The 17,204-nt window shown below is 40.9% G+C and overlaps 1 pseudogene; it reads left to right on the top strand.

The window, feature by feature from the left end:
* The first annotated feature begins 2,857 nt into the window (after positions 1-2,857).
* The window catches only part of LOC129398319 (septin-14-like), a 43,477-nt pseudogene continuing 29,130 nt past the window's right edge, over positions 2,858-17,204 (top strand).

The raw sequence follows: 17,204 nt of genomic DNA, 5'->3' as shown, positions 1-17,204 counted from the left end.
GCTGATCTCGAGCTCCTGAACTCAGGTGACCTGCCCACTTCAGCCTCCCAAAGTGCTGGGATTACAGGCATGAGCCACCACACTCAGCTGGGATACACACTCTTAATTTCATGTTCATCTGTTATCATCAAACCATTTTCCAGAATATAAAATCTCTAATTTTCACAAAACCATTATATAAAGGGATAGGCAAGAGTATATGGCTACTGTCTTTTTCTTTTCTCTTTCTTTGAGACAAGATCTCACTCTGTTGCCCAGGCAGGAGTGCAGTGACATGAACCAGGCTCATGGCAGCCTTGATCATCCAGGCTCAAGGAGTTCTCCCACCTCAGCCTCAAGTAGCTGGGACCACAGGCGTGTGCCTGCACGCCTGGCTAATTTTTAATTTTTTGTAAAGAGAGGGGTCTTGCCATATTGTCCAGATGGGTCTGGAACTCCTGGGCTCAAGCAATCTGCTGGTCTCAGCCTCCCAAAGTGCTGGGATTGCAGGTGTGAGCCACCATGCTCTGCTTGTCTTCTTTTTCAAGTTGGTCTGTTCTTGCAATGAATGCCTTTCCTCTTAAATCTGAACACCTGAGGAATTATTGACATAGAAAGTTTCCATTTCTTTCTTTCTTTCTCTCTCTCTCTCTCTTTTTTTTCAAGACAAAGTCTCACTCTGTGGCCCAGGCTGAAGTGCAGTGGCACGATCTTGGCTCATTGCCACCTCCACCTCCCGGGTTCAAGGGATTCTCCTCCCTCAGTCTCCCAAGTAGCTAGGATTACAGGCACCTACCACCATGCCTGGCTAATTTTTGTATTTTTAGTAGAGATGGGGTTCCACCCTGTTGGCCAGGCTGGTCTCGAACTCATGACCTCAGGTGATCCACCCGCCTCAGCCTCCCAGTGTTGGGATTACAGGCCTGAGCCACCGTGCCCAGCCAAAAGTTTCCATTTCTTTATGTTAATGATTTACCATCACTGTGTTATGTCATGTCAAATTCAAGGCTGGCTAGAGCTGCCCCAAAAGTGGTGCAGGGGAATTCCCACAAAGGAGTACCCCAAATGGTCCGGAGATGGGGCTGAATTCCACAGGGCGAACTACTAAAATGCCAGGGTGATCAGTCCAAAGCCTTTATGATGGAGCTTACAGAGTGCTGTGGCAGTCCTCGTGATGGACAGTGGGAGAAAAGAGATGTCCTATCTAGCTTTGTTCATAGCGAAGAGGTCAGGTTATGGAGTTTTTGTTTTTGTTTGTTTTTTGTTTCTTTGTTTTTGTTTTTTGTCAGATCACGGCTCACTGCAGCCTCAACTTCCTGGGCTCAAGTGATCCTCCCACCCTAGCCACCTGAGCAGCTGGGGCTACAGGTGCTGCCAACACACCTGGCTAATGTTTTTTTTAGACGGAGTTTTGCTCTTGTTGCCCAGGCTGGAGTGCAATGGCATGATCTTGGCTCACTGCAACCTCCGCCTCCCGGGTTTAAGTGATTCTCCTGCCTCAACCTCCTCAGTAGCTGGGACTACAGGTGCCCACTACCATGCCCAGCTAATTTTTGCATTTTTAGTAGAGACAGGGCTTCACCACGTTGGCGAAGCTCTTCTCAAACTCCTGACCTCAGGTGATCCACCCGCCTCGGGCTGCCAAAGTGCTGGGATTACAGGCGTGAGCCACTGTGCCTGGCTTGTCCATGGATTTTTTGAAAAATATGCTTTGAGCAATCTAAAACAAAAGCAGTCTGCCTAAAATTTATATTTATATATTTGTACTGTATTACAGATACTGATTTTGTGGAGCTATAATTTAATAAGATGTTTTAACAGTAATAAAACATTTTATAATTTTGTATATTGTTATTTTCTAAAAATTTATTTAAGTGCAAATGCAAAACACAGGAGTGATCATGTTGAAGCACTAGGAAAAAACGTTGTGGGTAAAAATTCAACCTCAAATATGCAACTATTCAACTTCCAATGTGGAAATTACATCTTTTTACAAAAGAATGAGTATATTTGTTTGCAAAGTGCTCTTACACACACATACACACATACACACACACACAGCCTTTAGACTGTGGTAACCAGGCTGGGTGCGGTGGCTCATACCCATAATCCCAGCACTTTGGGAGGCCGAGGTGGGCAGATCACCTGAGGTCAGGGGTTTGAGACCAGCCTGGCCAACATGGAGAAACCCCATCTCTACTAAAAATACAAAAATCAACAGGGTGTGGTGGCATGCCCCTGTAATCTCAGCTACTCGGGAGGCTGAGGCAGAGACTCGCTTAAACCTGGAAGGTGGATGTTGCAGTGAGCCAAGATCATGCTATTGCACTCCAGCCTGGGTGACAGAGCAAGACTCCGTCTCAAAAAAAAAAAATCTTTTTAGGTGGCCTTTGGAAAACAAAATCAAATCTATCTGCAAACACATCTAGGTGGGGCAAGAGTGTGTGAAAATGGGACATTAATTAAGATTAATTGATGGAAAAAGTGATGGAAAAAGTAGAAAGACAAAATCTCTTCCATAATTTTGATGAAATGTCATTCAATTTGTCTTTAATCACTCAGCTTAATAAGAAAGTTGAAAATAAGTAATTTACATTGTCCTACTATTTACGTTTTACTAACTCCATATGTGTAGAGGTGTAAGGGATTTTTAAAAGAGCAACAAGGTTGAGACTTGTAAACCTGAATTTAGATAAAAGATGAATCTTCAAAAGTATTGATAATTTTGGAAAATAATTTTTAAGAAAGGCATGACAGCCAGTGATTATCTAGTTTCACAATTTGTTGTCAGAGTTTGTGAAGGCTTTACTATAAAAACTATAGGATGAACAAGGAATCCTTGATGCTGAGATTTTGTCTTTTTTCTTAATAGGTGAACATTATACCGCTGATTGCCAAAGCAGACACAATTTCTAAAAATGATTTACAGACTTTTAAGAGTAAGATAATGAGTGAATTGATTAGCAGTGGCATCCAGATATATCAGCTCCCAACAGATGAAGAAACTGCTGCTCAAGCGAACTCCTCAATTAATGTAAGTTTCAGTAACAATATCTGACAAAGAGGCTATAAATGAGTTTTTATCCAGAATCCAGTGTGAAAATTTTTTAATTTTTTAATTTTGAAAAACTTCTTTTGAGAATTGATTCTTTGTAAACAGATTTATTTAGATTTAATTCATACACCGTGTTCCTCAAGGATATTGGCTTATAATTTTCTTCTTGGAAGTATATTTTCTTTCTTGCATATCAGGGGGATGCTTGCCTCATAGAATGACTCTGAAGGTGTTACCTCCTTTTTCTATTTTTTCAAAGAATTTGAGGATGTTTTATATTAAATTTTCTTTTAAAGTTTGATAGAATTTACTCATGAAGTAATCTGGTCCTAGGCTATGTTTTGGAGTTTTGGAAAATTACTTCTTTAGATTCTGTATTTGTTATCGGTCTCTTTAAGCTCTCTATTCTCCATTCAATGTTGGTAGGTTATATATTTCTAGTAATTTCACCATTTCTTCTAAGTTGTCAAATTGGTTAGTGTATAATTGTTCATAGTAGTCCCTTATAATTCTGTTTATTTCTGTAAGAAATAAACTTATGTAATAAATTGTATTGTCTTCTCTTTCATTTCTTATTTTATTAACATATTCTCTCTTTTTGTTCTTAGTCTAGGTAATGGCTTTGATTTTGATTTATTTTTCCATATCAACTCTTAGCTTCATTGATTATTTTTTTTTTTGAGACAGAGTCTCACTCTGTTGCCCAGGCTGGAGTGCAGTGGCACGATCTCGGCTCACTGCATATCCATCTCCAGGGTTCAAGCGATTCTCCTGCCTCAGCCTTGCAAGTAGCTGGGATTACAGGAGCATGCCCCCACGCCTGGCTAATTTTTGTATTTTTAGTACAGACAGGGTTTCACCATGTTGACCAGGCTGGTCTCAAACTCCTGACTTCAAGAGATCCACTGGGATTACAGGTGTGAGCCACTGTGCCCGGCTGATTAAAAAAAAATTTTATTCTCTATTTCATTTATTTATGCTCAATCTTTGTTATTTCTTTCCTTCTACTAATTTTTGGTTTAAGGTTTTTTTTTTTTTGAGGTGTAAAGTTAGGTTGTTTATTTGAGATCTTTTTTTTGAGATGAAGTCTCCCTCTGTCACCAGGCTGGAGTGCAGTGGTGCAATCTTGGCTCACTGCAACCTCCGCCTCCCAGGTTAGAGTGATTCTCCTCTGTCAGCCTCCCGAGTAGCTGCGACTACAGGTGTGCGCCACCGTACCCTGCTAATTTTTTTTGTATTTTTAGTAGAGATGGGATTTCACCATGTTAGCCAGCCTGGTCTCAAACTCCTGACCTCGGCCAATCCACCTGCTTCAGCCTCCCAAAATGCTGGGATTACAGGTGTGAGCCACCACTTGTGGGCAAGATCTTTTTAAAAAGGATGTAAGTGTTTGCTACTATAAACTTCCTTTGTTTTTTTATTTTGGATTCAGAGGGTATATGTGCACATTTGTCAAATAGATATATTGCATAATGGTGAGGTTTGGTGTCTAGTGTACCTATCCCTGAGATAGTAAAACATTTGACCCAACAGATGGTTTTTTTTTTTTTTTTTGAGATACAGTCTCGCTCTGTTGCCCTGGCTGGTGTGCAGTGGTGTGATCACATCTCACTATTAATAGATAATTTTTTGACCATCAGCCCCCTCCCAATCTCTCCCTTTTGGAGTCTCGCTATCTACTGTTTCCATCTTTATGTCCTCGTGTACTCATTGTTTAGCTCCTGCTTATAAGTGAGAACATGTGGTATTTGATTTTCTGTTTCTGAGTTATTTTCACTTAGGATAATGGCCCCCAGCTCCATCCATGTTACTGCACAGAGCATGATTTCATTTTTTTTATGGCTGTGTGGTATTCCATGGTATATATATACCACATTTAAAAAATCCAGTCCACTGTTAATGGACATTTAGGTTAATTCCATGACTTTACTATTATGAGTAGGAATGTAATACACATATGAGTGAAAGTGACTTTTTTATATAATATTTTCTTTCAGGTAGATGCCTAGTAGTATAATCACTGTGTCAAATGGTAGCTCTATTTTTAGTGCTTTGAGAAATCTCTATATTGTTTTTCATAGAGGTTGTGCAAATTTATAGTCCCACCAGCAGTGAATAAGCATTCATTATTCTCTGCATCCACACCAACATCTGTTGTGTTTGTAATAATAGCCATTCTGACTATGTAAGATGATATCTTATTGTGTGTGTGTATGTGTGTGTGTGTGTGTGTGTTTGAGTCAGAGTCTCACTCTGTCACTCAGGCTGGAGTTCAGTGGTGTGATCTTGGCTCACTGCAACCTCCACCTCCTGGGTTCAAGGGATTCTCCTGCCTCAGCTCCCCAAGTAGCCAGGATTACAGGCACCCACCATCACGCCCAACTAATTTTTGTATTTTTAGTAGAGATGAGGTTTAACCATATTGGTCAGGCTGGTCTTGAGCTCCTGACCTCAGGTGATCCACTCACCTTGGCCTCCCAAAGTGCCAGGATTACAGGTATGAGTCACTGTGCCCGGCCTTTATTGTGGTTTTAATTTGCATTTCTCTGATGATTGGTGATGTTGAGCAATTTTTCATATGTTTGGTGGCCACTTGTGTGTCTTCTTTTGAAAAATGTCTGTTTATATCCTTTGCAGTCTTTTTAATGGGGTTATTTATTCTTTGTTGTTGTTGAGTTGTTTGTGTTCTTTGTAGATTCTGGATATTAGTCCTTTGTCAGATGCAAATATTTTGTTCCTATTGTGTAGGTTATCTGTTTACTCTGTTGATTATTTCTTTTGCTGTGCTCTTTAGTTTAAGTCCCATTTGTGTATATTTGGTTTTGTTGCATTTGCTTTTCAGGTCTAATTTATGAATTATTTGTCTAGGCCAATATCTAGAAGAGTTTTTCCTATATTTTCTTCTAGGATTTTTATAGCTTCTGGTCTTTCATTTAAGTCGTTAATGCATCTTGAGTTAAAGTTTGTGTATGATAAGAGATGGGGATTCAGTTTCATTCTTTTGCCTATGGGTAGCCAATTTTCCCAGCACCATTGATTGAATAGAATGCCCTTTCCCCATGGTTTATTTTTGCCAACTTTGTCAAAGATCACTTGGTTGTAGGCATGTGGCTTTATTACTGGTTCTTTATTCTCTTTTCTTTCACAATTTCTTTTGTCCTTTTTTTAGCTGTATCCTTCCTAACAATGAACTCTCTATTCCGTTCCATTAATCTATCTATTTTTGTACCAATGCCATACTGTTTTATTTAGTATAGCATTAGCACTATAGTATAATTTGAAGTCAGACACATGATGCCCCTGACTTGGTTCTTTTTGCTTAGGATTACTTTGGCTATTTAGATGCTTTTTTGGTTTCATATGATATTTAGGATCGCTTTTTCTAGTCCTATGAAAAATGATGTTGGTAATTTGATAGGAATTGTGTTGAATCTGTAGATTGCTTTGGTTAGTAAGGTCTTTGTAATGATATTTATTCTTCCAATCCAAAAATTCCATAAATTTTTGGAACAGTTTCAGTAAGATTGATACCAGCTCTTCGTTGTACTTCTGGCAAAATTTGGCTGTAAACCCATCTGTTCTTGTTTTTTTTTTTTTGTTTGAAATTACGTTATTACTCAGTCAATTTTATTGCTTGTTATTGGTTTATTTTGGGTATCTATTTTTTCCTGGTTCAGTCTTAAGAGGTTTTATGTTTCCAGGAATTTATCCATTTTCTTATTTTTTTAAATTAATTAATTATTATTATACTTTAAGTTTTAGGGTACATGTGCACAATGTGCAGGTTAGTTACATACGTATACATGTGCCATGCTGGTGCGCTGCACCCACTAACTCGTCATCTAGCATTAGGCATATCTCCCAATGCTATCCCTCCCCCCTCCCCCCACCCCCCACCCCACAACAGTCCCCAGAGTGTGATGTTCCCCTGCTGTGTCCATGTGTTCTCATTGTTCAATTCCCACCTATGAGTGAGAATATGCGGTGTTTGGTTTTTTGTACATGAAAAAATGCTCACCATCACTGGCCATCAGAGAAATGCAAATCAAAACCACATGAGATACCATGTCACACCAGTTAGAATGGCAATCATTAAAAAGTCAGGAAACAACAGGTGCTGGAGAGGATGTGGAGAAATAGGAACACTTTTACACTGTTGGTGGGACTGTAAACTAGTTCAACCATTTTCTTATTTTTTAAAGGAATATAAAACTATTATTCACCACTGTCCACCAGTATTTTTTTTTTTTTTTGAGACAGAGTCTCGCTCCGTCACCCAGGCTGGAGTGCAGTGGCTCGATCTCGGCTCACTTCAAGCTCCGCCTCCCGGGTTCACGCCATTCTCCTGCCTCAGCCTCTCCGAGTAGCTGGGACTACAGGCGCCCGCCACCACGCCCGGCTAATTGTTTGTATTTTTTAGTAGAGACGGGGTTTCACCATGGTCTCGAACTCCTGACCTCGTGATCCGCCTGCCTCAGCCTCCCAAAGTGCTGGGATTACAAGTGTGAGCCACCGTGCCCAGCCTGTTTACCAGTATTTACAATAAAGTAAACAATATACAGTTGGATAACATCCTGATTACCACAAAGTCGTTTTTCCTGGCTTTTGCTGAACGAGTAAAGCAAATACTGAAAAGATTGAGCCTACATGTAAGGAATGAGTTGGGGTAAAGAAAAAACATGCAAGTATTTTAGTTAACTTTTGTAATTTAAGCTATGAAGAGGGCTTTTTTGTTTGTTTTTGTTTGTTTGTTTGTTTTGAGTCGGAGTCTCACTCTGTTGCCCAGGCTTGAGTGCAGTGGTGCCATCTCAGCTCATTGCAACATCCACCTCCCGAGTTCAAACAATTCTCTAGAAGAGGCCATTTTTTATTGCAGATCTGAAGAGCTATTATTCACTGCCTTCAAGCTGCTCTGGGTCGAAGGTCTGTGGCATCTCTGGCCCTGTGCCCCTCCTGCTTGAGCCACATCTGAGCAGGGAGGGACGAATTTAACCATTTTATCTAGGTTTTCTAGTTTGTATGCATAGAGATACTCATATTAGTCTCTGATGATCTTTTGTTTTCTGTGGTATCCATTGTAATGTCACTTATAGCACTTCTGATTGTGCTTGTGCTTACTTGAATCTTCTCTCTTTTTTCTTGGTTAATCTAGCTAGCACCATATCAATTTTCTTTCTTTTATTTATTTTTTTGAGACAGAGTTTTGCTTTGTTGTCCGGGCTGGGGTGCAGTGGGGCGATCTTGGCTCACTGCAACTTCTGCCTCCCAGGTTCAAGCAATTCTTATGCCTCAGCCTCCTGAGTAGCTGGGATTACAGGCATCTGCCACCATGCCCAGCTGATCTTTTGTGTTTTAGTAGAGATAGGGTTTCACCATCATGCCCAGGCTGGTCTTGAAATCCTGAGCTCAGGCAATTCACCTGTCTCACCCTCCCAAAATTGGGCACAGCATGAGCCACTGTGCCCAGCCTGGCACCATATCAATTTTCTTATCTTTTCAAAAAACAAAACAGGTTTTTTGAACTAACACAGTCAGTCAAAAAATAAAGAAAATTTAAATAAGAGTTCAAGAAATAGGAAATTATGTAAAGCAACCAAACTTATGAGTTGTGGGCGTTCCTGAGAGAGAAGAGGAAAAGGGAAAAAGATTGGAAACATATCTGAGGGAATAATCAGGAAAAGTCTCTTGGCCTTGCTAGAAAGGTACACATCCAGATGCAAGAAGCTCAGAGAATACCTGGAAATATTTTGCAAGATGAACTTCACCAGACTATCCAAAGGCAACTAGAAGGAAAATACTCTGAAGGAAGCAAGAGAGAATTTTCAAATCCTCTGTAAAGGAAATCACATTAGACTAACAGAAGACTTCTCAGAAGAAACTTTATCTGCTAGAAGGTACTGGGATCCTATTTTCTGTCTGTCTTCTGCTTAGTCTAGCCTTTTGTTAAAGCTTTCAACTGTAAACCAGCCTTTCAGTGTGTTTTTCATTTCCAGAAATTCCATTGTTTTTATTTAAAGATATCTGTACTTTGCTCACATTCTGCATTGTTCTGATATCTTTGTGTTGATTTTCAATTTTCTCTTGGATCTCATTGAGCTTCCTTATAATCCATATTTTGAATTCATTATCTTTCATTTCAGAATTTTCATTTTGGTTAGTTAGGATCCATTGCCATAGAGCTAGTGTGTCCTCTGGTAGTGTCAAAATATTCTGCTTTTTTTTTTTTTTTTTTTTTTATTCATGATGCCAAAGTTCTCATGATGGTTTCTTCTCATGTGGGGAGGTTGTCAATTCTTATTTTTGAATTTAATTTAGATGCGGCTTTTCCCCCTTGTGGGTGTAGCTATAGCATATTTCAGGTAGTGGGCTTTGGCTTTGTTTCTTTAGCCCTGTGCCCTTCTGTCAGTAGACTTTTTATTGGTTTGTGCAGTTTAACCTGCATGACTGTAAGTGGAACTTATGAGTAAGAGCCAGCTATGGCAGAAGCAGATGGTGTGTGTTTGATCTTTGTTTACTGTGATTTCCTCTCTGTAGTTTCAGGTGATAGGCTGGTCTATGTAATGCCTAGACTCTGAGTTGCCTGTTCAGCAAAGAGGGGAAGACAAAGCTGGGCAGAGCTGGACCACAAAGCTTACCCACCAACATCTCAATGTTGAGCGTGAACAGTAGCCTTTACAGGGGTGGCTGGGGCAGCTCCTAGTGAAATTCTCACAGGTCTCTGTAGGGAGGGAGGAGCTGTACCAGCTCTATCTCCTGTGTAGGTAGGAAAATGATCTGTTTCCCTATCATACCCCTGTCCCAGAGCTCATGACTCTGTTCAGACAGACACTGTCATCTATCTCCAGGTCATAATGTAGCCAAGAGCCATTGAAAATGCCTGTCTTGTGGCTCTTCCTAGGAGCAACCTCAGGGTAGGACCTCTTCCCTCAGCCCAATACAGACAGCCCTGCGGCTTGCCTGTTCTCTCATGAAGGAATGCTGCTACTTTGTGTACATAGGGGAAGCAGCTTCACCTTTCAGCACATGAGGATGGGTTTCAGCTGTTGTAGTGTTGGCTAGCTGGGTCAGCACAGACTTAGTCTCCAGAGGGAGTGATAAGGTGCCAGTGGTGGACTAGGCTAGCCATTTTCTTGATTCTCAGATCCCTATATGGTGTTCTGGATGGCATGCATAAGTACTGGAGGGACTGCATCAGGAAAAGGGTGGCATATGTGTCCTCAGGTACCCAGGGTTCAGGTGCTGGCTGTGATAGAGAGGGGCAGGTTGGCCCCCACACAGCTGGCAATAAACATAGGCGGGGCGGGAAGAATGTTCAGGCACTTGCAGAATGCTAAAATGACAGCAGCACCAGGGCAGATTACCTGGGGGCTGGGCTCTCAGAAGAGTGCCAGGCCACAGCTGAAATGATCAGATGGGAGCATTGTTCTTTATTCTTTTTTTTGAGACAGAGTTTTGCTCTTGCTGCCCAGGCTGGAGTGTGATGGTGGGGCCTCAGCTCACTGCAGCCTCTCCCTCCTGAGTTCAAGCAATTCGCCTCCCTCAGCCTCCTGAGCAGCTGGCATTACAGGCACCCACCATCACACCGGCTAATTTTTGTATTTTTAGTAGAGACTGGGTTTTGCCATGTTGGCCAGGCTGGTCTTGAACTCCTGACTTCAGGTGATCTGCCTGCCTCAGCCTCCCAAAGTGCTAGGATTACAGGCATGAGCCACTACACCCAGCCTCTCCTTTATTCTTAAAGGACAGTTTTTTTGGGGTAAAGTATTCCTTTTCTTCTTTCTCTTTCTTCCAGTACATTGAATCATCCCACTGTTTCTTGACCTGCAAGATTTTTGTTGAGAAATCCATTGATAGTCTAATGCAGGCTCCCTTATATGGGACAAGATGTTTTTCTCTTGCTGCTCTCAAAATTCTGTTTGTGATATAGGTAAGGGTATACAAAGATTCAGTTTGCAAAATGAATTATTTCTTTTGTCTTCTTTTATTTTGAGATGGAGTCTCACTCTGTCACCCAGGCAGGAGTGCAGTGGCGTGATCTTGGCTTACTGCAACCTCTACCTCCCGGGTTCAAATGATTCTCCTGCCTTAGCCTCCAAAGTATCTGGGATTACAGGCCTGCACCACCAAGGCTGGCTAATTTTTTTTTTGTATTTTTAGTAGAGATTTTCACCATGTTGGTCAGGCTGGTCTCGAACTCCTGACCTCAGGTGATCTGCCTGCCTCAGCCTTCCAAAGTGCTGGGATTATATGTGTGAGCCACTGTGCCCAACCTAAAAACAATTTTTAACTTTTATTTTAGATTCACTGGGTGGAAATTTAATAAATGTGTAGTACCATGTATTTTTCTTTTAATTTGCAATTCCTTGAGGATGTATGATGTTGATCATCTTTTTTACATCTTAATTTGTTATCTGAATATCTTTTTTGTTGAGGTGGCTATTTGGATCTTGTGCCCATTTTTAATCGGGTTGTTCATTTTCTTGTTGTTGAGTTCTAAGAGTTCTTGTATATTTTGGACATCAGTCCTTTATCAAGTGTGTGTTTTACAGAGATTTTCTCTCAGTCTGTGGCTTATCTTGTTATCTTTAACAGTGTCTTTGACTACCAGAAGTTTTAGTGTTTTGTTTTGTTTTTTTCTGAGATGGAGTCTCATTCTGTCGCCCAGGCTGGAGTGCAATGGTGTGATCTTGGCTCACTGCAAACTCCCCCTCCCAGGTTCAAGCAATTCTTCTGCCTCAGCCTCCTGAGTAGCTGGGATCACAGGTGCCCACCACCATGCCTGGCTAATTTTTGTATTTTTAGTAGATACGAGGTTTCACTATGTTGGCCAGGCTGGTCTCGAACTCCTAACCTCGTGATCCACCTGCCTCAGCCTCCCAAAGTGCTGGGATTACAGGCATGAGCCACCACACCCAGCCCAGAAGTTTTAGTTTTAATGAAGTCCAACTCATCTATTCTTTCTATTCATTTATCATGTTTTCAGTGTTATATCGATGAAGTCATTGCTAAACCCAAAGTCTCCTATATTTCCTTTTATGTTATCTGTTGTGAGGGAGTGATGACTATCTGGACTGGTGGCACAGGCATAAAAGAATTTACCTTGTTGAGGCAGAGGTTGCAATGAGCCAAGATTGCACAACTGCACTCCAGCCTGGGTGACAGAGTGAGATTCTCTCTTAAAAAAAAAAAAGAAAGAAAGAAAGAAAGAAAGAAAGAAAGAAAGAAAGAAAGAAAGAAAGAATTTACCTTGCTGTAGGTAGGGAAGGTAGATTTATTAAAGAAAGTAGAAACATACATTGCTAGGGAGGCAATGGGCAGCTTGCAAGAAAGAAGCTGACTGCAAACCAACAAAGGATTGCTGGAGATTGTATAGGATAGTTCTTAGGCTGTATGCTGAAGAGGGCTTTGTGTGGTGCTGATAATGCCAAGGTTGTGATGCAGGATTCCTCAGTCATTCTCAGCCAGGGATGTCTGGCCAGTGACACCCCCACCTGGGCCTTGCTTGGGCGTGCTACCTGCCACACAGGAGGCTCCCCGTCCACTTGGCCCAGTCTGGCTTGCACAGTGGCTCAGCCTGCGGCTGGGCTATCATGCCCTAGCCTGCCTGTGTTATAGCTTCTACCTGAGATCGGCGATTCATGAGCTTTTTTCCCACATCCAAGAAGAATGAGGATACCCTGACAATTGAAGGATGAGGAAGGCAGAGAAGAATTTTATTGAGTGATGGAACAGCTTTCAGTGGAGAGGGGACCTGGGGGTGGTTTCTCTCCTTGTGTGGCTAAGCCCAGGGCTTTTGTGGACTCAGAATAGGGGAGTGCATGCTGACTGGTTTGTGAGTATGCAAAAAGGTTAAAACAAAGGCACCACCCAAAGGTGGGCACAACTATGTTAAAAAAAAATTAGGAAGCATAGGTATATGTAAAACAGCTGAAGGGTGGGGATCAGTCAGAGGAAAGTGCACCAAGCAGGAAGACAGGTTCTCAATCCAGTCCATGGATTTGACTTGTAGCTTGGCTTTCAGGCTTTAAACTGTCTTTGGCTTGGAGGTGGGATTTCCCTGGGAACTTGCCCCTATCTGCCTAGGCATTTGTCCACCTCCTGCCACTATCAGTGGCAGTGACTTAACTTCCAACTTTTTGTATCAGCCAAGGGTCTACTGATACCTAGACACAGGAAGATTGTGAGTTATTTGTGCAGGAGGGCTGTGTGTTCTGGATTATGAAGAAAGGCATACTTGTAGCTTATCTGCTTTTTTTTTTCTTTCCTCTGCTCCCACAAGCCTGACTCCCCTTCCCTAATTGGGACTCTACATTATCTTGTAAGAATTTTATCATTTTATGCTATACATTTAGGTCTATGATCCAATTTGAGTTAATTTTGTGAAATACGTAAGGTCTGTTTATAGATTCTTATTTTTGCATGTGAATATCCTGTTCCAGCACCATTTGTTGAAAAGAATGTCTTTTCTCCATTGAATTCCCATTGCTTCTTTGTCAAATATCAATTGACTCTATTTGTGTAGGCATATTTCTGGGCTCCCTACTCTGTTCCATTGATCTGTTTGTCTGTTATTTTGCCCATGCCATGCTGTTTTAATTACTATGGCTTTGTAGTAAATTGTTGTTCTTCAGTATTGTGTTGGCTATTCTAGTTCTTTTGCCTTTTCATATAAATTTTGGAGTTAGTTTGTTATTATTTGTTTGTTATTACATATTATTTTTTATTTGTTATTCACAAAATAATTTGGTGAAATTTTGACTGGGATTGTGGTGAATCCATAGGTTAAGTTATGGAAAATTGTCATCTTGACAATATTGAGTCTTTCTATCCATGTACATGGAATGTCTTTCCATTTATTTAGATAGTCCCTGAGGGTTTCCTTTTTTTTTTTTTTTTTTGTATTTTTAGTAGAGATGGTGTTTCGCCATGTTGGCCAGGCTGGTTTTGAACTCCAGACCTCAGGTGATCCACCTGCCTCAGCCTCCCAAAGTGCTAGGATTACAGGCATGAGCCACTGCACCAGGCCTGTCCCTGATTTTTTCAGTAGTGTTTTACAGTTTTTCTCATCTAGAACCACTATGAAAAACAGTATGGTGGTGATATGGTTTGGCTGTGTCTCCACCCAAATCTCAACTTGAATTGTATCTCCCAGAATTCCCACGTATTTTGGGAGGGACCCAGTGGAAGATAATTAAAACGTGGGGGGCAGGTCTTTCCCGTGCTATTCTCATGATAGTGAATAAGTCTCACGAGATCTGATGTATGTATCAGGGGTTTCTGCTTTTGCTTCTTCCAATTTTCTCGTTCCACTGCCATGTAAGAAGTGCCATTCACCTCCCATGATGCTTTTAAGGCCTCCCCAGCCACGTGGAACTGTAAGTCCAATGAAACCTCTTTTTCTTCCCAGTCTCAGGTATATCTTGATCAGCAGCATGAAAATAGACTAATACAGGTGGTTTCTCCAAAATTGAAAATAAAATTACCATATGATCTAACAATCCTCTTTCTGGGTATATATCTGAAAGAATCGAAAGTAGGGACTTACTTAGATATTTGTAAAGCATATAAATCACATTATTATTCACAGTAGCTGAGAGATGGAAGCAACCCAAATGTCCATCAAAAGAAGAATAGGTAAGGGAGGTTTAACCCTGGACTCTGTATTTGATTCCATTGGTCTACATGTCTGTCTTTATGCTACTCCCAAACTATTTTGATTACTGTACCTTTGTAATATGTTTTGAATTCTAGAAGTGTGAGATCTCTAACTTTGGTCTTTCAATATTTTTTTGGCTATTCAGGTCCCTTGGGATTACATTTAAATTTTTGGATGGGTTTTCTCTGTTTCTTGGCCTGTTTCCCCTCCAAGCCAAAATCTCTGAGACAGGGTTCTGGAATTGTGGGTGGAAACAATGGCAGGTTACCCCCCCACCCTGAAGCTTCAGGCACTGCTGGTAACTGAGAGCTCATTGTGGAGGAGCAGCAGTCTGAGGTTCTTTGGATTGCTTCCCCACACAATGAGCCACTGCCTCATGAACTAGGCAAGGTTGGTCAGGGCCCCCATCTTCTCTGTTTTCTGCATACAAGGAAGGGCCCCTATTTCACAAGTAGGTCTTAAGTGGTAAAAGGGAGCCTCCAACTCTCAAATGCACTTGCCAAGGACTTTGCCTCAAAAACAGTAGATGGGGCTTGGATGCAGAATGCTGTATTGTCTCTGGTTTTAGAATCAGGGCAGTAGTAAAGATGACCAAACTCTTTATTTGTGTAAATATTTTATGCTAGTAAATGCCTAAAATATTAGCTTAAAATTTGAAAGATGATTTTTTTTTTGAGATGGAGTCTCACTCTTGTTGCTCAGGCTGGAGTGCAATGGTGCAATCTTAGCTCACTGCAACCTCTGCCTCCTGGATTCAAGCAATTCTCCTGCCTCAGCCTCCTGAGTAGCAGGGATTACAGGTGCCCACCACCACGCCCAACTAATTTCTGTATGTTTAGTAGAGATGGGTTTTCATCATGTTGGCAAGGCTGGTCTTGAACTCCTGACCTCAGGTGATCCACCCACCTTGGCCTCCCAAAGTGCTGGGATTATAGGCATGAGACACCATGCCCAGCCAAAAGATGATAAATTTTGAAAGTATATATATATATATTTAGATTTCCATCCTAGCTTCTCTGCTTAAAAGCCAAAAGATCCTGCACAATTCACTCATCTTCCCTGAGACTGTTAACTTATCTATGCTATGGGATCAATGACATCTCTATTAAGGATTTTTTTTTTCTTGAAGTGTGTCAGGATATGACACACAGAGTCTAGAATGTAACAGGTAACTGTAACTAACTGTTAATTCCATTTCTTCCATTTCTCTTTTCCTATGATTTACACCACCTTTATTTTAAGATACCTCAAACACTAAATAGATTTCTGAATTTAAATGCTAAGTACTGTAAAATTTAAAAAATTCTTTTGGCTGGGCACGTGGCTCACACCTGTAATCCCAGCACTTTGGGAGGCCAAGGTGGGCGGATCACCTGAGGTCAGGAGTTCAAGACCAGCCTGGCCAACATGATGAAACTCGATCTCTACTAAACAATACAAAAATTAGCTTAGGTGTGGTGGCGGGCGCCTGTAATCCTAGCTACTCCGGAGGCTGAGGCAGGAGAATCACTCAAACCTGGAAGGTAGAGGTTGCAGTGAGCCAAGCTCATGCCACTGCACTCCAGCCTGGGTGACAGGGTCAGACTCTGTCTCAAAAAATAAACATAATTTATTGAGACATATAGAGTATTGCTTATTAATACATTTTATATTGTATCCATCAATTATTATAATAGTGATAGTGATTTTTAATATTTTGTCTTTTAACTTTTATACCAGAGTTAAAAGTTACTTGCATGTTATTTCTTCAACATTCAGGGTAAAGACGGTTCAGGGTGAAGATGGTTCAGGGTAAAGATAGTGTGAGAAAAATGATGTCTACTAAAAATCCTTTTTCTTTGTGTTTCCTACAGCAGGATACCTTGCTTTAGGCTCTGCTCAGTAGACAGTTTCCAATTGTGTGCACAGCCTGAGACTGATGCTGACAGAAACCAATTAGCGCATACTGTCAAGTCTTAAAATGAGACACAGGGTAGATCCCTAATTAAATTTATTACAATATTGTCATCGCTGTCATTTTTATAACAGGAGTGAGAGTAATATAGTAAGCTTTACTGGTGCTAGAGAATTCAATTCATATCATTCTTGTTTTCTAGGGACTGTTACCATTTGCTGTGGTAGGGAGTATGGTTGAAGTGAAAGTTGGAAAAAGGATGGTCAGAGGCTGTTACTACCCTTGGGGAGTTTTGCAAGGTAAATATGAAAGAGGGCAGACTCTGAAATGATTAAGTTAAATATATGTGTATCATTTGTAGTCTCAAAGTAACATTTTAAATTGAGCTAATATTGGTAACTCTTGCTAATCTGTAAGTTAACAATTACTAATGAGGAATGCAAACTCTGTTTTATGTAAATTAATGCTTACTGTGACAATGACTCATTCTCATAGAAGTCTGCTGAACGCTGCTTTAAGCCAAAATCTCCAGAGGCTGGGAAGAACCTCTTTGTTTATCCCGATGCTCCCAATGTGCCACGTGCATATTATCTGTCTTTGTATAAATTATGACATTGAGA

The sequence above is a fragment of the Pan paniscus genome, chromosome 6 (assembly GCF_029289425.2).
Source record: "Pan paniscus chromosome 6, NHGRI_mPanPan1-v2.0_pri, whole genome shotgun sequence".
Taxonomy (NCBI): domain Eukaryota; kingdom Metazoa; phylum Chordata; class Mammalia; order Primates; family Hominidae; genus Pan; species Pan paniscus.
This window is presented reverse-complemented; position numbering and strand designations above follow the sequence as displayed.